Source organism: Somniosus microcephalus, chromosome 11 (assembly GCF_052327205.1).
Source record: "Somniosus microcephalus isolate GS21.2 chromosome 11, FLI_Smic_1.0, whole genome shotgun sequence".
In the NCBI taxonomy this organism is placed as follows: Eukaryota; Metazoa; Chordata; class Chondrichthyes; order Squaliformes; family Somniosidae; genus Somniosus; species Somniosus microcephalus.
The window spans coordinates 20432560-20456254 of NC_140997.1; the positions used below are offsets into that span (position 1 = coordinate 20432560).

The window sequence follows — 23695 nt, forward strand, 5'->3', positions numbered from 1 at the left end:
TCTCGTCGCCAAATGTTATATCCGAGTAGTAAGGTCCAATTAATTGATATACGTGAGACTTCAGGAACTCAAAACTTTACTTTTAATTTACACAGAATAAGGAGCGAACAGAGCTCTTACAAGCTACAGACATGCACTTCTAATTCTACTGCACGATGCATCCAAGATGGATGATCCTATGAGTCATTCTACCCATAATGCAACATTACCTAAATACTTGTGTAGCAGGACATTACCTTAAAACACTGGTAAATGAACCCTTTGCATTTGTCTCCCTCTGGTGGATAACTTAAGCATTACATCCGAGATTAATATAATTAGTCAACAATTTATATAATGCCTTTAACGTAGAAAATGTCCCAAGGCGCTTCAAAGGAGCGTTGTCAAACAAAATTTGACTCTGAGCCACATAAGGTGAAATTAGGGCAGTGAGACTGAGAGTGTGCGCAGCTGAAGGCATGTCCACCAGTTGTGGGTCAAAAGAAATCAGTGATGCACAAGAGGGCGGAATTAGAGGGTTGTATGACCAGGGGAGGTTGGAGATGGGGAGGGGGGCGAGGCCCTTGAGGGATTTGAACACTAGGATGAGAATTTTAAATGTGAGGCGTTGCCGGACTGGGAGCCAGTGTAGGTCAGCGAGCACAGGGGCGATGGATGAATGGGACCTGGTGCGAGTTAGGACACGGGCAGAGTTTAGGATGAAATCAAATTTATGGAAAGTTGAAGGTGGGAGACTGGCCAAGAGATCATTGGAATAGCCAAGTCTGCAGGTAACAGGCCACCCTATAACCATTTAACCTTGTCAGTTCTGCTTTGTGTGGGGATAATCAGAAGCATGTTGCAGAGGGAATAAGATCGGAGGTCTTGTTTTCCAACCTGTGCAGCAGCTGAGATAATCAGCTTTGGTAGGATTCCCACTTAATGGCCTAATCGCCTGCTATCTATTATCATAGAAAAGGGCCGACCTCACCCTGGAATCAAAAGCAGGCAGACCAGCCCTAGGAGAGAAGATCCCCTCCTGACCAAGAATTCATTGAGGTGGCCACTATGGATACATACTTTAGTACAAGCAAGAGTTTTAAGATGGAATTCACTAAATTTCAGTGTGATTCCAAATCATTTGGGGCTAGGGTTGCCAACCCTCCAGGATTGCCCTGGAGTCTTCAGGAATTCGAGACTAATTTCCAGGACACTGCGGCGAGCAACCCAATAGAAAAAATCATAGGGGTGTTCAGTAAAAAAAAAGGTGTAATTTTTTTTTAAATTCTTTGAACATTTTGTTTTGCTAGTTTATATAAAAATATTTGGGCATGGGGTAATTTGCTGTTCAACTGACGGTGAAGAATATCCAATCTGGGAATGAAGAGTCTATTCACTTTCCGATTGGCCTAGGAAGGTGATGCCCCACGAGGATGGACATGTCAAGCGACCAATGGCCAGAGTGTGGGGGCGGGGCAGTTGGAGACAGGAGGTCATGTGATGAAACCCCCAGGAATACGTGCAACCATATTTGGGTCCAGGCCAGCTTTGTGTACATCCCTTACTTTGGTTGCCCTTTTTTCCCCTCCCCAGATGTGTCCAATAATCAATCACTATTCAGAAAATCTTGTGAAATTTGCAGAACAGAAAGCAAAGCTGAATGAACCTGTCGACATGAAGGAGTAAGTAATTTGTTTAGAACATAAGAACATAAGAAATAGGAGCAGGAGTAGGCCAATCGGCCCCTCGAGCCTGCTCCGCCATTCAATAAGATCATGGCTGATCTGATCCTAACCGCCAATCTACTATCACAGAACCATCTCCTGAATCTAACAGAATTAGACACACGAAATAGGAGCAGGATCAGGCTACATGGCCCCTGGGCCCGCTCCGCTACCCACAGGGCCATGACCGATCCGAACCTAGACTCATGTCCAAATTCCTGCCCGCTCCCCATAACCCTTAATTCCCTTTACTTCTAAGAAACTGTCTATTTCTGTTTTAAATTTATGTAATGATGTAGCTTCTACAGCTTTTTGGGGCAGCATATTCCATGGACCTACCACCCTCTGAGTGAAGTAGTTCCTCCTCATCTCAGTTTTGAAAGAGCAGCCCCTTATTCTAAGACTATGCCCCCTAGTTCTAGTTTCACCCATCATCGGGAACATCCTCCCCGCATCCACCCGATCCAACCCCTTCACAATCTTATATGTTTCAATAAGATCGCCTCTCATTCTTCTGAACTCCAATGAGTAGAGTCCCAATCTACTCAACCTCTCCTCATATGTCCATCCCCTCATCCCCGGGATTAACCGAGTGAACCTTCTTTGTACTGACTCGAGAGCAAGTATGATTTTCTTACCAAAACTGTATGCAGTATTCCAGGTGCGGTCTCACCAATACCTTGTACAACTGAAGCAATACCTCCCTATTTTTATACTCTATCCCCCTAGCAATGAAAGCCAACATTCCATTGGCCTTCTTAATCACTTGCTGCACCTGCATACTAACCTTTTGAGTTTCGTGCACCAGGACCCCCAGATCCCTTTGTACTTCAGTACTTTCCAGTTTCTTGCCATTAAGATAATAACTTGTTCTACGATTTTTCCTGCCAAAGTGCATAACCTCACACTTTCCAGTATTGTATTCCATCTGCCAAATCTCTGCCCACTTACTTAGCCTGTCTATGTCCCCTTGCAGGTTTTTTATGTCCTCCTCACTCACTACTTTCCCTCCCATCTTAGTATCATCTGCAAACTTTGATATGTTACACTCGGTCCCCTCCTCCAAATCGTTAATATAGATTGTAAAGAGTTGGGGACCCAGCACTGACCCCTGTGGAACACCACTAGTTACTGATTGCCAGTCCGAGAATGAACCATTTATCCCAACTCTCTGCCTTCTGTTAGATAGCCAATCCTCTATCCATGCCAGAATATTACCCCCAATCCCGTGATTTTTTACGTTAAGCAATAATCTTTTGTGTGGCACCTTGTCAAATGCCTTTTGGAAGTCTAAATACACTACGTCCACTGGTTCCCCTTTATCCACCCTATATGTTACTTCCTCAAAGAACTCCAGCAAATTTGTCAAACATGACTTCCCCTTCATAAAACCATGCTGACTTTGTACTATTAAATTATGATTACCCAAATGTCCTGTTACTGTCTCCTTAATAATGGACTCCAATATTTTACCTACCACAGATGTTAGGCTAACCGGTCTATAGTTTCCAGCCTTCTGTCTACTGCCCTTTTTAAATAAGGGCGTTACATTAGCAGTTTTCCAGTCTGCCGGGACCTTTGCTGAGTCCAGGGAGTTTTGGAAAATTATTACCAATGCATCCACAATCCCTACCGCCACTTCCCTCAAGACCCTAGGATGTAAGCCATCAGGTCCAGGTGATTTATCCGCCTTGAGTCCCATTATTTTACCGAGTACCACTTCCTTAGTGATTTTGATCGTGTTTAGCTCCTCCCCCCCCATAGCCCCCTGTTTGTCCAGTGTTGGGATATTCTTAGTGTTTTCTACTGTAAAGACTGATACAAAATATTCATTCAGTGTTTTTGCCATCTCCATATTTCCCACCATTAATTTCCCGGTCTCATCCTCTTAGGGACCAACATTTACTTTAGCCACCCTTTTTCTTTTTATATAACTATAAAAACTCTTACTATCTGTTTTTATATTTTTTGCTCATTTACTTTCATAATCTATCTTCCCTTTCTTGATCAATCTTTTTGTTATTTTTTGCTGTCTTTTAAAGTTTTCCCAATCCTCTATCCTCCCACTAGATTTGGCTACCTTATATGCCCTTGTTTTTAGTCGAATACTATCCTTAATTTCTTTACTTAGCCACGGATGGCTGTCTTTTCTTTTACACCCTTTTCTTCTCAGTGGAATATATATTTTTTGGAAGTTGTAAAATAACTCCTTAAATGTACACCACTGATCATGTATCGTCTTTTTGATAAAGCAGTTCGGGAGCATTTAAACTAGTATGGCAGGGGGCTAGAAACCTATGTAGTGAAATAGAGGAAAGTGAAAGGCAGACAGAAATAAATGGTAAAAGGGTGAGGAACAAAAAACGAAGGGCCAAACTAATTCATAAAAATTGTGAGCATAAAAAAAGCCTGAGGGTTTTATACCTTAATGCGAGAAGCATCAGGAACAAGGTAGATGAATTAGCTGTGGAAATAGAGGTTAATAATTATGATCTAATTGGGATTACGGAAACATGGTTGCAGGGTGAGCAGGGCTGGGAGCTTAACATACAGGGGTATTCAGTATTTAGGAAGGATCGACAAAAAAGAAAGGGAGGAGGGGTAGCATTGCTAGTAAAAGAGGGGATAAATGCAATTGAAAGGAAGGATATTAACTCAGTTAATACAGAATCTATATGGGTGGAGCTAAGAAATAGCGAGGGGCGAAAAACATTAATAGGAGTGGTATATAGGCCTCCAAATAGTAAAATAGAGGTTAGGGAGGGCATCACGAGGGAAATTAGAGAAGCGTGCAATAAGAGCACAGCTGTCATCATAGGTGACTTTAACTTACATATAGATTGGACTAGCCTAATCAGTAAAAATAATGAGGAGGAGGAATTCCTTGAGTGTTTGAGGGATGGTTATCTGGATCAATATGTCGAGGAACCAACTCGGGAACAGGCTATATTGGACTGGGTACTGTGCAATGAGAAGGGACTAATCAGTAATCTTGTTGTACGGGGACCCTTGGGTCAGAGCGATCATAACATGATCGATTTCTCACTCGAAATGGAGAGCGAAGAAATTGACTCAGAGACTAAGGTCCTGAATTTAAACAAGGGGAATTATGATGCCATGAGACGGGAACTGAGTAGGTCTGATTGGACAACGTTCCTGGGAGGACTGGAGGTAGATAAACAATGGCAAACATTTAAAGATAGAATGACAAAATTGCAAAAATTGTTTATACCAATCTGGCATAAAAGGAAATCTAAAAAGGTGACTCAACCGTGGATAACAGGGGAAATTAGAGACAGCATAAAATCCAAAGATAGGGCGTATAAAATAGCCAAAAAAAGCGCCAGAGCGGAAGATTGGGAACAGTTTAAGATAGAGCAAAGGAGGGCAAAGGGCATAATCAAGAGGGGCAAAATAGCTTACGAAAACAAGCTGGCGGAAAATATAAAAACTAACTCCAAAAGCTTTTATAAGTATATCAAAAGGAAAAGACTGGTGAAAACCAAAGTTGGTCCATTGCAGTCAGATACGGGGGAATATATAATGGGAAATAAGGAAATGGCAGATCAACTAAATGCATACTTTGGGTCAGTCTTTACGAAGGAAGACACAAAAAACCTCCCTGGGATATCGGGAAAAATAGGGACATTGGCAAAGGAGGAACTGACGCAAATCAATATCTCTAAGGATATGGTGTTAAGGAAGCTAAAGGGATTGAAGGTGGACAAATCCCCAGGGCCTGATAACATGCATCCTAGGGTACTGAAGGAGGTGGCCCTAGAGATAGCGGATGCACTAAGGATGATTTTTCAGAATTCATTAGACTCGGGAACAGTGCCGATGGATTGGAGGGTAGCTAACGTTACCCCACTATTCAAAAAGGGGGGTAGGGAAAAAGCAGGTAATTACAGACCTGTAAGCCTTACATCAGTTGTGGGCAAAATGCTGGAGTCCATCATTAAGGATGAAATAGCGGAGCACTTAGCAAATGGGGACAGGATAGGACAGAGTCAACATGGATTTACAAAGGGTAAATCGTGCTTGACTAATCTATTGGAATTTTTTGAGGGAGTAACTGGTAGAATAGATGGGGGAGAGCCAGTAGATGTGGTGTACCTGGACTTCCAAAAGGCCTTCGATAAGGTCCCACATAAAAGATTAGCATGGAAAATTGAGGCTCATGGGATAAAGGGGAAAGTTTTGGCGTGGATAGGGAACTGGCTGTCAGATAGAAAACAGAGAGTTGGAATAAACGGCTCATTTTCTGAATGGCAGGCAGTAACAAGTGGGGTACCACAGGGATCTGTCCTGGGCCCCCAGCTGTTCACAATTTACATTAATGACCTGGATCAGGGAGTCGGATGCAGCATTTCCAAATTTGCAGACGACACTAAACTAGGAGGGGGGGTGGGCTCAGAGGAAGAGACCAGGAAGCTCCAGAGCGATTTGGACAGACTGGGCGATTGGGCGGATAAATGGCAGATGCACTATAATGTGGACAAGTGCGAAGTTATCCACCTTGGGTGCAGGAACGGGAGGGCAAATTATTATTTAAATGGCAATAGATTGGGAGAGGGGGAAGTACAGAGAGACCTGGGTGTTCTTGTACACCAGTCACTGAAGGCGAGCATGCAGGTGCAACAGGCGGTCAAGAAGGCAAACGGTATGCTGGCCTTCATAGCAAAAGGGTTAGAATACAGGAACAGGGATACCTTGCTGCAGCTGTACAGGGCACTGGTGAGACCACACCTCGAGTACTGTGTACAGTTTTGGTCGCCTCATCTGAGGAAGGATGTTCTTGCCATGGAGGGGGTGCAGCGGCGATTCACCAGGCTGATACCAGGAATGGCGGGAATGACCTATGAGGAGAGACTATGTAGTTTAGGGATGTACACACTGGAGTTTAGAAGATTGAGAGGGGACCTCATAGAAGTGTATAAAATTCTGACAGGTCTAGACAGACTGGATGCAGAAGGAATGTTTCCCTTGGCGGGTGAGAACAGAACTAGAGGACATAATTTAAGGATAAGGGCTAAACCATTTAGGACAGAGATGAGGGGGAATTTCTTCACTCAGAGAGTGGTGAACCTGTGGAACTCATTGCCACAGAGGGCAGTGTATGCCAGCTCATTAAATATATTTAAGAGGGAATTAGATATATTTCTACGGGCAAAAGGGGTTAAGGGTTACGGAGAGAAGGCGGGGACGGGATACTGAATTAAAGGATCAGCCATGATCTCATTAAATGGCGGAGCAGGCACGAAGGGCCGAATGGCCTACTCCTGCTCCTATCTTCTATGTATCTATGTATCTATGTCTTACCCTTTAATCTATTTTCCCAGTCCACTCTACTCAATTCCGCTCTCATACTTTCATAGACTCCTTTATTCAAGCTTAGCACGCTTGTTTGAGATCCAACCTTCTCACCCTCTAATTGAATATGGAATTCAACCATGTTATGGTCACTCATTCCAAGGGGATCCTTTACTAGGATATTTTTAATTAATCCTGTCTCGTTACACAGGACCAGATCTAAGGTTGCTTGCCCCCTGGTCGGTTCAGTTACATACTGCTCAAGAAACCCATCCCTAATACACTCAATGAACTCATCCTCAAGGCAGCCCTGCCCAATTTGATTTGTCCAATTAATATGATAGCTAAAATCCCCCATAATTATAGATGCTCCCTTATTACAAGCCTCAACTATTTCCTGATTGATACTCCGTCCAACAGAGTTGCAACTGTTCGGAGGCCTATAGACTACGCCCACTAGTGTTTTTTTCCCCTTATTATTCCTTACCTCCACCCAAACTGTTTCATTATCCTGATCTTTTGACCCAATATCATTTCTCTGTATTACAGTGATTCCTTCCTTTATTAACATAGCCACCCCACCTCCCCTTCCTTCCTGCCTGTCCTTCCTGATCATTAAATAACCTGGTATGTTTAATTCCCAGGCATTGTCACCCTGCAGCCATGTTTCTGTAATGGCCACAGGATCATACCCATATGTAGTTATTTGTGCCATTAACTCGTCTATTTTGTTACGAATGCTACGTGCATTCAGATAGAGAACTTTCAAATATGTTTTATGACACTTAGTTCCTGCTTTTGCCCTTTTTATTACTTTACCTTTTACTCCATACCTTCTGCCCCTTCCTGACACGCTCTGGTCTTTAATTTCCCCACTGCTACCTAAGTCTATGACCTTCTCTGTTGTCATTTTTATTATTTGCTCTCTGGGAACCTCCCCCCCACTAGTTAGTTTAAAGCCCTCTCTACAGCCCTAGATATATGATCCGCCAGGACTCTAGTCCCAGCACTGGCCAAGTGAAGCCCGTCCCAACGGAACAGCTCCCATCTGCCCCAGTACTGGTGCCAGTGTCCCAGGAAGCAAAACCCATTTCTCCCACACCAGTCTTTGAGCCATGCATTTAACTCTCTAATTTTATTTGTCCTAGCCAAATTTGCTCGTGGCTCAGGTAATAATCCAGAGATTATTACCCTTGAGGTTCTGTTTTTTAATTTGACCCCTAGCTGCTCATACTCCTTTAACAGAACCGGCTTCCTAGTCCTATCTACGTCGTTTGTACCAACATGGACCACGACAACTGGATCTGATTACGGATCCGCATTCCTCCAACACAAACCTTTCCTATCCCATTAAATCATTTTCACTTTGCTCCAAGGACCTTCTAATTCACACTGTTCTCGGGAGGAGCGTGACCATCGCTGACTCTTCATGTACTTGTAGATCGTCCTGTGTCAGCCAGTTATACCTGCTTCTGGGCTGGTTCAGACGGGACATACTAACTTCTCATTGCAGCTCATAAACATACAGCTTCCATACTAGACAACCACATATACCCTTGTATTTTATTCTTGAGGAATTTAAATGCTTTTATTTGTTTCCCACCACCACCCCCCCCGCGCCTTGGGTAACTGCGATGGCCAAGAAGGTGGATGAAATACTCCCTAGATTTCACTAATGTCACTTTGAGCTGTTCTGAGGGATCTGTGGCAATGACCTTGATGTGCCTCAATAAATCCGAGACTCGATGTTAACGAAACAAAACAAGGCTTTTATTGACTTAGAAGGTAACACACAGGAGAGAGGTATCTTCCATCCAGAGCTCTGCCGTACTGGATGTGCTGCAGGCTGGGCCAGCTTACATAGGGGCCAGGTGTGGGCGGAGCCCTACACATAGTACAATACAATGGGCCAGGTATGGGGCGGAGCCCTACACATAGTACAATACAATGGTGAGGAAACGGAACAGAGGTAAGGGAAATGAAACTAAAACCAACCACAGTCACAGGCAGTGATGAATGGAATATTTCATCACAGACCTATTGTGACGGTTCCTCTGATTTCCCACCCCACTCCCTGCAATAAGGTTCTACTCCATGTTCGAACACATTGGGGGGAATTTTAACCCCAAAAAACAGGTGGGTTTGGGTCAGGTGGGAGGTTAAAGTCTTAGGGGGAAAAATTTGGTTGGATTGCGCCTCCCGTTAGCACCTTAAGAGGGCGCTAATGGGGCGCAAAGCAACTAGCGCCCGTGCGCGGTGATGTTTGCGCCGCTCACGAAATTAACTAGACATTTTGCGGTGCCGCTAAACACTACCGCCACAATCTCCTGCGCTGGCCGATCATGATGTCAGTCGAGAGTGCAACGCCCCGGTAGCGCCCCGGACTGGATATTGAGTGGCGCCTCCTGTCTTACCGACTCCAACAACCCCAATGACCCGTTTATCAACAACATGAAGAAATTTTAAAAATTCAGCCTCTTCAGCCCTGTACTTCTCTTTGCTTGTAAGTGAATCAAAATATTTGTTTTCTTTTAGTTGAGCTAGGGTAATGATTTTTTTCTTTTTGCGTCCCTTTGATTAAGGAGATGCCCTGTTCACTCAGGCCCCAGTTGCCCTGTTTCCCTCGCTGCGCTATTATCTGCTCACACTTCCAGCAACTTGTGAGCAAAACTTTTTTTTTAGCTAAAAGATGCAGGGGCAAGACTAACTAACGGCAGATGCCCTGCTACAGCAAAATCTGGTCCAATGAGTTTTGCCTATTTGGCCCTCTGTAATTCCACAATTTGACTGCCAGGTGGCTTTTCTTCACCGTTTGCTCAATGCTTACTGAGAATTTTTCAGTCCCATTTTTATCCGCCATCCCCCGAACATGACGAGAATAGGGTGTGAAGGGGCGGTTTGAAGCAGAGATCATAACCCCTTTTAAGTAGAAAATGGATAAATATTTGAAGCCGAGGAAGATACAGGACCATGGGAAGAGATCAGTGTAGTGGGATTCATCTTGGATTGCTCTAGCAAAGAGCCGGCACAGACATGGGCCGAATGGTCTCCTCCTATACTGTAAACTTCTATGGCTTGGTAAGAGGGGGAATAAAATGGAAACATTCAGGAGCAAGGTCTATAGAAGTTCAGAATCAGTCTCGGTGGGTAGCACGCTTGCCTCTGAGTCAGAAGGTTGTGGGTTCAAGTCCCACTCCAGAGGTTTGAGCACTTAATCCAGACACTTCATGCAGTACTGAGGGAGCGCTGCACTGAGTTGCCGTTTTTCAGATGAAACCTTAAACTGAGGCCCCGTCTGCCCTCTTGGGTGGATGTAAAAGATCCCATGGTACTATTTCGAAGAACAGGGGAGCTCTTCCAATTTCTTGTCCAATATTTATCCCTCAACCAGCATCACTAAAACAGTTTCTGTTCATTATCACATTGCTGTTTTGTGGGCGCTTGCCATGCGCAAATTAGCTTTTTCAAAATTCATTCATAGGATGTGGGCGTTGCTGGCCAGGCCAGCATTTATTGCCCATCCCTACTTGCCCTTGAGAAGGTGGTGGTGAGCCAGCTTCTTGAATCGCTGCAGTCCGAGTGGTGAAGGTACTCCCACAGTGCTGTTAGGGCGGGATTTCCAGGATTTTGACCCAGCGACGATGAAGGAGTGGCGATATAATACTGAGTCAGGATGGTGTGTGACTTGGAGGGGAACTTGGAGATGGTGGGGGTTCCCATGTGTCTCGTGCCCTTGTCCTTCTAGGTGGAAGAGGTCGCGGGTTGGGGAGGTGCTGCTGAAGAAGCCTTGGCGAGTTGTTGCAGTGCATCTTGTAGATGGTACACACTGCAGCCACAGTACGCCAGTGGTGGAGGGAGTGACTGTTTAAGATGGTGGATGGAGTGCCAATCAAGCGGGCTGCTTTGTCCTGGATGGTGTCGAGCTTCTTGAGTATTGTTGGAGCTGCACTCATCCAGACAAGTGGAGAGTATTCCATCACACTCCTGGCTTGTGCCTTGTAAATGGTAGAAAGGCTTTGGGGAGTCAGAAGGTGAGATACTCGCCGCAGAATACCCAGCCTGTTCTTGTTGCCACAGTATTTATGTTGCGTTTCCTACATCACAACAGTGGTTACATGTCAAAAATACTTCATTGGCTGTGAAGTGCTTTGGAACATCCTGAGGTTGTGAAAGGCGCAATAGCAATGTCACCCTCTCCTTTCTAAACCTGTGTGTGCAGGACTACGACTATTGGTCATCTGTTTGATTTTTGATTTTTCTTTTTTTATTTCCATTGATTTTTCCTGCTTTTCTCCCAATCATGGAAAAACTTGATTTCAGCTTCTTCCCTCAAGATGTGACTGCCTTTTTCATGAGTGCTTTGATGAGTTTGAAGGCAAAGAGACAAAAAGGAGTGCACACCGTGAATGTTAAACTAACCATTGAAACGGTTCAGGTTGCTGCACCTGTTCTGTCGCTCTCTCGTAATACTGACTATCCTTCACCGCCTTATTTTCATAACTAGAAAGGAAATGGCTATAACAATATTGGTATAATTAGAAGGGACGGGTACCTGGGGAATATTGTCATTTTGCAGGTGTTGAAGTTTGCCAGCCAGGCGTGCAGTTTAAGTGTTCAATCTGGTTGGAACCAGCCCTACGGTCACATGCCTGGGATTGCTGCTGGGGTTCACCCATCTCCCGCTGTAATGTGGAAACGGCGGGGTGACGGCTGCTCTCGCTGTCTATCCCAGGCTTCCGCCAGTCTTTGGCCGAGGTTACAGTGGGGGATCAGGAAAAGTTTGTGGAAATTCTACCCCATGGTGTTTTAGGCTGTGTATTTTCTTCAGAAATAGGAACCCAGTAGTAAAAGAGGTACTGGATGACCAGTGAATAGAAGACCTGATTAAAGATGGATGGGGTGGGGTGGAGCAGAATATACCAGTATTCTTGGTGTGAATGAAAGCAGTCCTGATCTTTTCTCTTGGTCTGTATCGATGTTGATTAGAAATCTTATTATTGTGTTGTATGTAAGTGGAGGCCTCTAACTGTTCCATAGCCTTTCCAAAGTTATTTTACGATTGACAGCTGTAGTGTGTAATCTGTTTGACATCAGATGAGTTGTAGCTAATTAAATGTTGGGAGAAGTGACTGTGCAGGAGAGGAGCAGCATTACTGGAGGTGGTTTGTCATGCTGAGCATCTTGTATTTAAAGTAAAGTTGGTTAACTTGATCCAAGAGCATGAGTCTGAATTTATTCCAGCCTGCCCAATATGGAATAACTGTGACCTTGACTTGTTTAACCGACTATGACGAGGGTACAGGAGAGCTTCATTAGGAAGATAAATCAGGGATGTGAGGTTTTAGATATGAGCAGAGACAAAAGTGGGTCTTTTTCACTGGAATACAGACAGTTCAGAGGAGATCAGGTTCAAAGTTTTGTTGAGGTAAACGGGGGGTAAACTTTTCCACTGGTTGGTGAGTTGGTAACTCGAAGGCATAAATCGAAAACCATGTGAGCAATTAGGCGAAATTATTTTCATGCAGAGGATTGATAGGACACAAAACGCCTGACTAGAAGCAGAATCCATAACTTTTTATAGGGAAGTGGTTTAATATTTGAAAATAGCATTTTAAAAGGCTATTGGGGATGGGACTAAATGGATAGGTCTGAGAGCCAATGCAGCTGAGCTGAGTGATCTTCTGTGTCGTGGAATGCCAGGGTCCCTACACCACCAGCACCAGCAGAGTGGAGTAGTGGGGACTCCCACTGGCCACCCACGGCCATCAGTGATGACCCTGTCCCATTGTAGGGGATGGAGTAATTTATATAGTCACCATGAGTGGCTCTGCCTGACTACAGGCTCTGCTGCACCAGTCGGGGGAGCAGGCAAACCTTGAAGGCCAAAGATTTAAGGTTCTTAGATTTTGTCTTTTCCCCACAGGGATAGAATGGGAAGCCCTGTGGGATTGATTACCTTTCTCTTGGGCCCTTTACTATGTCCATAATAGGCTGACGTGAATTCCATTGGGCCTGGGGAAAACGTAATGGGCAGAATGTCTGGCGTAGATCAGGAACTCTGACACTCCCCAGAGCAGTCTTTGAGCATGTATGAATGGGTGGAAGACTTGACTGCTCTTGACTAGCGATCAGGGTGGATTCTGAGTCTGGCCCCTCTGGAGGCAATATGTTCTAGTTCCTCCTTTCCACCCCTCTGGAATTTCAGGATCTATGACTTTAATCCTAAGAATCCAGTTTCTGTGCCATCGGAGCCGAGTCCTCACATGGCTCTTGTTTAACTCTCAGGATCGGGTGGATTTTCTGCAGCTGATGGTTGATTCTCAAACGACCGACATCAGCCCCGAGAAGCAGAATGGAGTCAGCAATTCCACATACAAAGGTACCATCAGTTGAAAGCCTCTCCTTCCCTTCATCATTGTTTCTTTCTGTCCCTGAAGTTAATGCTCCTTGTCTATCTCTCTGGTCTCCCCATACCCTACCTGGCTGACAGTTTGGACACGTGACCTGCTCTAAAACCAACAGTGAGGGGGTTCAGTGAGAACAGTCTGGGGAGGCCTAACTCCTGCTGGGATTTGTTTCCTCTCTCACTCTACTGGGAATTGCCCAGTTTCTGGCCAGTGATTCCCCACAGTCATGGGTCTTGAGATTGGGAACTGGGTAGTGCAGGGAAATCGCAGACACACATTAATCACCCTTATGTGGCTGTGCACTGGAGTTCCAGTGAGTACTACAGGCCACTAGATCAACGAGCACTACAGGCATGGTTATTGGAAACGTTGAATTATCTGTGTCATTGCATTTTTAAGTAGCTATAATTATAATAGAAGTTTTCTGAAATATTTGCATTGAAAACCCAACATTTTAAGCTTCTGTGTTGTAAGGTGAGGTTTGCTGTACGAATTCTGATTCTTCCGATTCTCTGCAGCTCTGACTGACACGGAGATTCTGTCACAGGCCCTTACCTTTATCTTTGCCGGGTTCGACACCACCAGCAATACGTTGTCATATGTGACGTACAATCTGGCTACACACCCAGACGTACAGAAGAAACTGCAGCAGGAAATAGATGAGGCCTTTCCCAACAAAGTGAGTCTTTGAGAAAGAACTTGCATTTAAATGGTGCCTTTCATGACCTCAGGACATCCCAACCCCCTTTACAGCCAATGAAGTACTTTTGAAGTGCAGTCAATGTTGTGATGTAAGAAACGTGGCAGCCAATTTGCGCACAGCAAGGTCCTACAAACAGCAATATTATAATGGCCAGATAAATATTGGCCAGGGAGAACTCCCTTGCTCTTCAAAATTGTGCCATAGGATGTTTTACATCCACCCGAGAGGAGCCTCTGTTTAATGTCTCAACTGAAAGACGGCATCTCTGACAGTGCAGCACTCCCTCGCTACTGCACTGGAGTGTCAGGCTGGATAATTGTGTCAAGTCTCGGGCATGGGACTTGAAACCACAGCCTTCTGACTGAGGTGAAAGTGCTACCAGCTGAGCCATGGCTGATGGCGAGAGAGCTGGGGTTTACCGATAGGGATCATTTCCTGAGTGCACGCTGGCGATGGGAACCTCACCTGCTGGGTGGAAGCAGCTATTGGGGAAATAATGGGCGCGCTGCTTGTGATTTTCCATCCTTTTGACTTCAGCACTACTGGCGTGTGTTCAGAGAATTGCCCCCAGGGGCCATAGTGGCCAAGACAATGAATGGGGTTCATTTCCTGTGGCATTCGATCACCAGCAGCTGCTCTATTTTCCTGTGACCTTCAAATGTCCACAATGTGCTGAGTTTAGTGTGCTTTGACGTCAAGTCCTTTACAGGTCTTCGATGAACAATTGTTCACCAAAATGTTTGTGTGTGAGGAGGGAGGGAACAGCCAGGAGAGCTGTATGTTATTTCGATCCTGTTGATGATGATTAGCTCACGTGATGTGAATGACCTCATTTACATTGCATTCCATGCTGGACAGTGGTGGCCATCATCCCTGGATCCTCTTCATTTCATCCTGCTTTTTTGTACCAGCAGGTAACCCCCCCACCCCTCTTTATTGAGTTGTTATTTTGTTCTTTTCTACTCCCATCATCCTTAAATAGATCTTCTTCACCCTTAACAGATAGCAAATAGACAATCTGCTCTCTGGCTTTCTGCATTGCTCTACAATTGGCTAGTATATTCATTACAAATATAAAGCACTTAATGGTGTTTGATCTGTTTTGTGCTCACGACATATATTACGTAGTATTTACAGCACAGGAACAGGCCATTGGTCCCAACAGGTCCATGCTCCACATGAGCCTCCTCCCACCCTTCTTCATCTAACCCCATCAACATATCCTTCTATTCCTTTCTCCCTCATGTGCTTACCTAGCTTATTCTTAAATGCATCTATCCTATTGGCCTGAACCACTCCATGTGGTAGCAAATTCCACATTCTAACCACTTTCTGGATAAGGAATTTCTCCTGTTTTCCCTATTGGATTTATTAGTGACTATCTATATTTAGGGCTCCTAGTTCATGTCTTCCCCATAGTGGAAAGATCTTCTCTACCAATACACAAAAACAGAAAATATTTCTTCTGGCCTGTAATAAAACATAATGTTCTAGTTTGCACCCGCCACCCCAGCTTTTACTAGAATCATAGAATGGTTACAGCACAGAAGGAGGCCATTCGGCCTGTCCAGCCCATGCCGGCTCTCTGCAAGAGCACTTCAGCTAGTCCCACTCCCCCGCCCTTTCCCCCTAGCCCTGCACATTTTTTTTCCTTCAGGTACTTATCCAATTCCCTTTTGAAAGTCACGATTGAATCTGCCTCCACCGCCATTTCAGGCAGTGCATTCCAGATCATAACCACTTGCTGCGTAAATTTTTTTTCCCTCATGACGCCTTTTTTTGCCAATCACCTTGAATCTGTGTCCTCTAGTCCTCGACCCTTCCGCCAATGGGAACAGTTTCTCTCTCTCTACTCTGTCTAGACCCCGCATGATTTTGAACACCTATCAAATCTCCTCTCAACCTTCTCTGCTCTAAGGAGAAAAAGCCCAGTTCTCCAGTCTATCAACGTAACTGAAGTCCCTCATCCCTGGGATCATTTCCCCCTCACCCCTGGAATCATTCTCGTAAATCTTTTCTGCACCCTCTCAAGTCTTCACGAATCCCCCACCATCAACATCATGTGGGTCACCATTGACCAGAAACTTAACTGGACCAGGGACATAAATACTGTGGCAACAAGAGCAGGTCAGAGGCTAGGTTTTCTGCGGTGAGTGTCTCACCTCCTGACTCCCCAAAGCATTTCCACCATCTACAAGGTACAAGTAAGGAGTGTGATGGAATACTCTCCACTTGTCTGGATCAGTGCAGCTCCAACAACACTCAAGAAGCTTGACACCATCCAGGATAAAGCAGCCCACTTGATTGGCACCCCATCCAACACCTTAAACATTCACTCCCTCCACCACCGGCGCACTGTGGCTGCAGTGTGTACCATCTACCAGATGCACTGCAGCAACTCGCCAAGGCTTCTTCAGCAGCACCTCCCAAACCTGCGACCTCTTCCACCTAGAAGGACAAGGGCAGCAGGCGCATGGGAACATCATCACCTCCCAAGTTCCCCTCTAAGTCACAAACCATCCTGACTTAGAAGTTTATCGCCGTTCCTTCATCGTTGCTGGGTCAAAATCCTAGAACTCCCGACCTAACAGCACTGTGGGCATACCTTCACCACACGGACTGCAGCAGTTCAAGAAGACGGCTCACCACCACCTTCTCGAGAGCAATTAGGGATGGGCAATAAATTCTGGCCTTGCCAGCAACGCCCACATCCCATAAACAAATTTTTAAAAAGTCATTAATATATATCAAGAAAAGCAGTGATCCTGGTACTGACGCCTGGGGAACACCACTGTTTACCTTCCTCCAGTCTGGAAAAACAACCATTCACCACTACTCTGTTTCCTGTCACTTAGCCAATTTCGTATCCATGCTGCCACTGTCCCTGTTAATTCCATGGGCTTCAACTTTGCTAGCAAGCCTATTATGTGGCACTTTATCAAACGCCTTTTGGAAGTCCATGTACACCACGTCAACCGCATTGCCTTCATCAAACCTCTCTGTTGCCTCATCAAAAACCTCGATCAAGTTAGTTAAACATGATTTGCCTTTAACAAATCCATGCTGGCTTTGCTTAATTACTCCACACTTGTCTTCGTGACTGTTAAATTTTGTCCCGGATTATCGTTTCTAAAAGCTTCCCCACTACTGAGGTGAAACTGACTGGCCTGTAGTTGCTGGGTTTCTCCTTACACCCTTTTTTGAACAAAGGTGTAACATTTGCAACTCTCCAGTCCTCTGGCACTACCCCCGCATCTAAGGAAGATTGGAAGATTATGGCAATTATCTCCGCGATTTCCTACTGAATCTCCCTCAGCGTCCTAGGATGCATCCCATCCGGTCCTGGTGACTTATCAACTTTAAGTTCAGACAGCCTTTCTAGTATCTCCTCTTTATCAATTTTTATCTCATCCAGTATCTCCTCTACCTCCTCTTTCACTATGACTTTGGCAGCATCTTCTTCCTTGGTGAAGACAGATGCAAAGTACTCATTTAGTACCTCAGCCATGCCCTCTGCCTCTATGTGTCAGTTCAGTTGCTAAAAGTGTGTTTCTGTGTGAAGGCTCCTCCCACATATGAAGCAGTGATGCAGTTGGAGTACTTGGAAATGGTGATATCTGAAACCCTGCGACTGTACCCTCCTGCACCCCATATAGACAGAGTGTGCAAGAAAGATGTCCAGCTCAATGGGCTGACCATTCCAAAGGGGACCATTGTCATGGTGCCTGCCTATGTCCTGCACCATGATCCAGCATACTGGCCGGAGCCTGAGGAGTCCAGACCTGAAAGGTACGTAGCAATGGGGTTTGTGATTTTCTCCCCCAACCTTTCATGGCCTCTGTTGCTATGAGTTGGGATTTATTGTAAATATTTCTGTATTTGCATGGAAACTTCCTATCTATGGGGAATTTTAACTAGCCCAGGTCTCTGACCTGCATCAAATCCATAGTTTACTGCAGTGCCGTGCCATCACCACACTCTGCACAAGTCTTGACTTCTTACTGGGCACCTGCCACTTCTGCTGCCTTATCCAGGCGGCCATTGTTTAAGTATAAGCCTGGGCGTTGGTGGGCTATTCAACTGCTGGGGCCTTCAGCAGAGGCGCTTGCACTGCCTCGCCTTGACTTCTAGTACATATAATATACAGCACAGAAACAGAGTGTGGAAGTTGTAGTTGTGTCTCGGATTCCGGACGGATTTGCCTTTTGATGGTCAAGCAGCTTCTGATGCAGTTGGGTGTTTGTTTGTTTGGTCATTCCATGGTGAAACTAGCTGAAAATGGCAGGCAGATTACCGGCTTGTGTCCTGGACTGTGGCACGGGGTATGAGTGCATGAGTGAAGGTCCCATTATTATGGTTAAAATACCGGCTTGGTTAGGCAGGCGTCGCGTGTGCCTCACCTGTCAAAGGGTCACCAGCCCCCACTGGGCAGAGCAATGTCCTCCTTGAATATCAACATACACACCTACTTTCCAGCAAGTCTAGTGATCTTGGGCTACTGAGGTTAAATACAGCACTGCTATCACCACCCTGACTGAGGTCAACTACCTCAGCAATGAGCAGACATCACATTTTGGACTTTACTGTTTAGCGCATTAACCAACTGAACCATCAAGAGTCTTTTTTTTTTTTTTTAATTGACCATGTGCCGTCTGTTTTCTTATCACCTGTACATGTGCAAAAGCATGTTGGGGATGCTGGAAGCTGTGTATTTCTCCCTGATTTGGAAGGGCCGCCTGACACCTGAGCTGACCTACCATCTAGAAAGAGCCAGTTGAGACTGCTTCAGGTAGTTACAGAAGTCACCATCCTGTAATTACAGTAATATTCATACAAACAATGGCTAAAACTGACCAACCTCTCAATGTCTTGAAACCCAGCAACATGTTCTACCTAAACCTCCAAAAGGAATCTGACAAAGTTCCACATAAAAGAGTGTTGGTTCATTGAAAGGCATTAGCAATTCAAAGTAAACCCCTGGAACTGGCTGAAGGGTAGAAAACAATTAGTACTTGTTGGAGGAAGTTCTGCACAGTGTGCCCCAGGGCTCTATATTGGGACCACTACTGCTTCTATTTTACATAAATGATCTTGACTCAGAAATTCAATGCAGTGTCAAACTTGCAGGTGATGTCAAATTAGCAGGGGCGGTGGAACTGGAGGATGCGGCTCAAATTACAGAATGATTTGGATAAATTATGCAAGTGGGCCGATAAAATGGCAGATTCAATTTGATGCAGACAAATGTGAAGTGCTGTACATAGGAAGAAAAAATGAGCGACACATGAACTTCGGGAAAAGCTAATGATGAAGCCGAACAAGAGCGAGCTGTCTTCGTAGACTCAACGTGTCCAGCCATGGCAGAGCACCAATCAGCAAAAGCAATAGTGTTGAACTATGCAGCCCCAAAAAAAATTAGAATACAAGTCTGAGGAAGTTGTGACCTAGAGTACCGCGCTTTGATCAGGCCCTCCCTTGAATACTGCCCAATTCTGGTTGCTGAGATGCAAGGGAGACCAAGTACTGGAGGAAATGCAGAGAAGAGTCACAACAAGGCTGATTCTCGTGTCTGAGTTATGATGAGAAACTGGAGAAACTTGGTCACTTCAGCCTTGATGAGGCGATCTTCTAGAGGTACATAAGATAGTTAAGGGAATTGAAAACGTAAACCCCGAGTGTTACTTTAATTCGTGAGAGGCGAACAAAGATTCAAATGAGTAAGAGGTAAATTTAGGATTAATGTTGAATTTTTTTTTACACAAACTGATCAATGTTTAGGATAGAAATCTTGGAACAGTAGAAACAAAAACCCTGGACCATTTTAAGAAACAATTGGAATCTGCAATGGGAGGTACTTTAGGATCTTACTGAGTAGATGGATTGTGATGGGGCAAATGGCCTTTCTCATCCCTAATGATCAGCATGAATGGGGCAGTAATGGGTTCGGTAGACTTAACGCCCCGTTTACGACAACAATCGGGCTGCTGCCACCTGCAGAGGGGCTCACCGCTGGGTGGCTGAAGCACCTGCCTGTTCAGGTGGTCGGCCTCTTTTAATATGCAAGTTGCGGTCTTATGACATGCAAAGCTCCCAGTTTGGCTTTTTATGATAGATCTGCACACAATTGGATGTCAACTGAGGACAGGATCAACCTTGGCTGTACTGCTGCTCTCCACAGTTGATGAGCCTGCCAACACTCCATGGTCTGGGCTCACACATCTAAGATTGGCCCCCAGTGGCTGTGGAACGACACCGCAAGAAGCATTAGTGAAGGAGTGGCTGGGACAAAAAACATGATTACAGTTTCTAAGTGTTGTATTCTCCATCCGTCTCTCTGATAAATGCATACTATCTCTAACTGAATTTGACAATGATCCATTTCACTTGTTTTGCCTCTGCCAATATAATTAGGTTCAGTAAAGAGGAAAGGGAGTCTCGGAACCCTTGTGTCTACCTGCCATTCGGGATGGGCCCTCAGAACTGCATTGGGATGCGATTTGCACAACTCGTGATGAAGATCGCGCTAGCTTCACTCTTGCAACACATGACTCTTGTGCCGTGCAAGGAGACACCGGTGAGAATTCTGGAATATAGGAATTATTTGAAGGTGTGATTAAATGTTGTGAAGTGGCATTGAGATTTTTGTTTTTGAAGCGAATACAGTGGGGAGGGTATTATGGAATGATAGCTGATGGATAGATAATGAGATGTAACGGAACCATCCATCTCTCTAGTCAAACCCTCCTGTTGGCTGAATATCACTGTTGCTCTTTCTGTTCCAGATCCCATTAGAACTGGATGTGAAAGGACCCATGCATCCTAAAAAACCCATAATCCTGAAATTTGTGCCGCGAGTGAATGCTGATTCAAAGGAATAAAGCACATGGACCATGCAGAGCTGTGATAATATACAGGAGCATCTACATCTCAAAATAAAGATAATTAGGATCTTGCACCACTCAGTAAATGAAAATACATGGAGAATCAATAAAAATATATAGGATCCTGCATTAAGACTTGGGAAACAATAAGGATACAGTGATAAGCATCCATGATCTATCTCCAGTTGCTAAGACTGTCTGAATGTTAAGAGAGCCACCTCGTGTTCTACAGGCATACTATTAATAGTGATTGTTCAAAAGGAAAAAAATCTGCCAACTTACTATTACTGTCTGAAAGGAAGACTTGCATTCATATAGTGCCTTTCACGTCCACCGGACATCTCAAAACGCGTTACAGCCAATGAAGTACTATTTGAAGTGGAGTCTTGTAATGTGGGAAACACGGCAGCCAATCTGCGCACAGCAAGCTCCCACAACCAGCAATTCGCTAATGACCATATAATCTGTGATAATCAATAGAACGTTGCAAAATAATGTATGGTTTTTAAACCTTGGATATTGAAAATGAATCATCTGTGATTACAAAACTGTTTTGACTATACTATAGATATTCCATCATTCCAAAGTACTAAATGTTTTCTATAGAAAATGTATCTGTAAATGATTTCTTCTTACACTAATTTTATATATGGCTTTTTAAGCAACATTGCCAGTCTTAACAAAATTGAAATAAATTTAAAATCATTGAGTACAATATGCTGTTTCGGCTACCTGTGTCTCAACGAACTGATCAATTTGGCAGCGGGAGCCCGGGAGAGCGGGAGTAACAGTTGGCGAGCGCGGGAGTGACAGTTGGCGAGCGCGGGAGTGACAGTTGGCGAGCGCGGGAGTGACAGTTGGCGAGCGCGGGAGTGACAGTTGGCGAGAGCGGGAGTGACAGTTGGCGAGCGCGGGAGTGACAGTTGGCGAGCGCGGGAGTGACAGTTGGCGAGAGCGGGAGTGACAGTTGGCGAGAGCGGGAGTGACAGTTGGCGAGCGCGGGAGTGACAGTTGGCGAGCGCGGGAGTGACAGTTGGCGAGCGCGGGAGTGACAGTTGGCGAGAGCGGGAGTGACAGTTGGCGAGAGCGGGAGTGACAGTTGGCGAGCGCGGGAGTGACAGTTGGCGAGCGCGGGAGTGACAGTTGGCGAGAGTGGGAGTGACAGTTGGCGAGCGCGGGAGTGACAGTTGGCGAGCGCGGGAGTGACAGTTGGCGAGAGTGGGAGTGACAGTTGGCGAGCGCGGGAGTGACAGTTGGCGAGAGTGCGAGTGACAGTTGGCGAGAGCGGGAGTGGCAGTTGGCGAGAGCGGGAGTGACAGTTGGCGAGAGCGGGAGTGACAGTTGGCGAGCGCGGGAGTGACAGTTGGCGAGCGCGGGAGTGACAGTTGGCGAGCGCGGGAGTGACAGTTGGCGAGCGCGGGAGTGACAGTTGGCGAGCGCGGGAGTGACAGTTGGCGAGCGCGGGAGTGACAGTTGGCGAGCGCGGGAGTGACAGTTGGCGAGCGCGGGAGTGACAGTTGGCGAGAGCGGGAGTGACAGTTGGCGAGCGTGGGAGTGACAGTTGGCGAGCGCGGGAGTGACAGTTGGCGAGAGCGGGAGTGACAGTTGGCGAGCGCGGGAGTGACAGTTGGCGAGCGCGGGAGTGACAGTTGGCGAGAGTGCGAGTGACAGTTGGCGAGAGCGGGAGTGACAGTTGGCGAGAGCGGGAGTGACAGTTGGCGAGAGCGGGAGTGACAGTTGGCGAGCGCGGGAGTGACAGTTGGCGCGGGCGGGAGTGACAGTTGGCGCGGGCGGGAGTGACAGTTGGAGGGAGCGGGAGTGACAGTTGGAGGGAGCGGGAGTGACAGTTGGAGGGAGCGGGAGTGACAGTTGGAGGGAGCGGGAGTGACAGCTGGCGAGCGCGGGAGTGACAGTTGGAGGGAGCGGGAGTGACAGTTGGCGAGCGCGGGAGTGACAGTTGGAGGGAGCGGGAGTGACAGTTGGCGAGCGCGGGAGTGACAGTTGGCGAGCGCGGGAGTGACAGTTGGAGGGAGCGGGAGTGACAGTTGGCGAGAGCGGGAGTGACAGTTGGAGGGAGCGGGAGTGACAGTTGGCGAGCGCGGGAGTGACAGTTGGAGGGAGCGGGAGTGACAGTTGGCGAGCGCGGGAGTGACAGTTGGCGGGAGCGGGAGTGACAGTTGGAGGGAGCGGGAGTGACAGTTGGCGGGAGCGGGAGTGACAGTTGGAGGGAGCGGGAGTGACAGTTGGAGGGTGCGGGAGTGACAGTTGGCGAGCGCGGGAGCGGGAGTCGGAGAGACCGTCAACTGTCAACAAGCTCCATTCTTTAGTGCGAGGTTTGACTGGGGGAGACCGCGGGCTCATTCATATCTGAGTGCGCACTCTAACTCCTTCCACTGATGTTCTGTAATGTGCCAGAAAGTCTTTGTTAAGCACAAGAACAGTTGAATCCAAACAGCAACGAGTTAGTGAAAAGCAAAGTCACTGCAGATGCTGGGAATCGGAAGCACAAAAAAAACAGAAAACGCTGGAGAAACACAACGAGTCAGTCATAATCTGTGGAGACAACAGACAAGTTCATTTTTTGGGCCCTGAATCCTCCTTCAAAACTGAAAAATAAGAGGTGGACAGGCGTATTAATACAGGGAGGAGGGGAAAGCACGTATTGAAAAACCAGACAAGCCCAGAGTG

The 23695-nt window shown here is 46.0% G+C and overlaps 1 pseudogene across 1 annotated transcript in view; it reads left to right on the forward strand.

Moving 5' to 3' along the window:
- LOC147110356 (cytochrome P450 3A30-like) overlaps positions 1-21675 on the forward strand; it is a 66771-nt pseudogene extending 45096 nt beyond the window's left edge. The window contains exons 6-14 of the transcript XR_015079906.1: positions 1573-1672; positions 2025-2052; positions 9413-9520; positions 11292-11418; positions 13302-13395; positions 13942-14102; positions 17689-17915; positions 20538-20700; positions 20909-21675. The product of XR_015079906.1 is annotated as a cytochrome P450 3A30-like (transcript). The remainder of the gene's footprint in view (positions 1-1572; positions 1673-2024; positions 2053-9412; positions 9521-11291; positions 11419-13301; positions 13396-13941; positions 14103-17688; positions 17916-20537; positions 20701-20908) is intronic.
- Positions 21676-23695: the final 2020 nt, after the last annotated feature.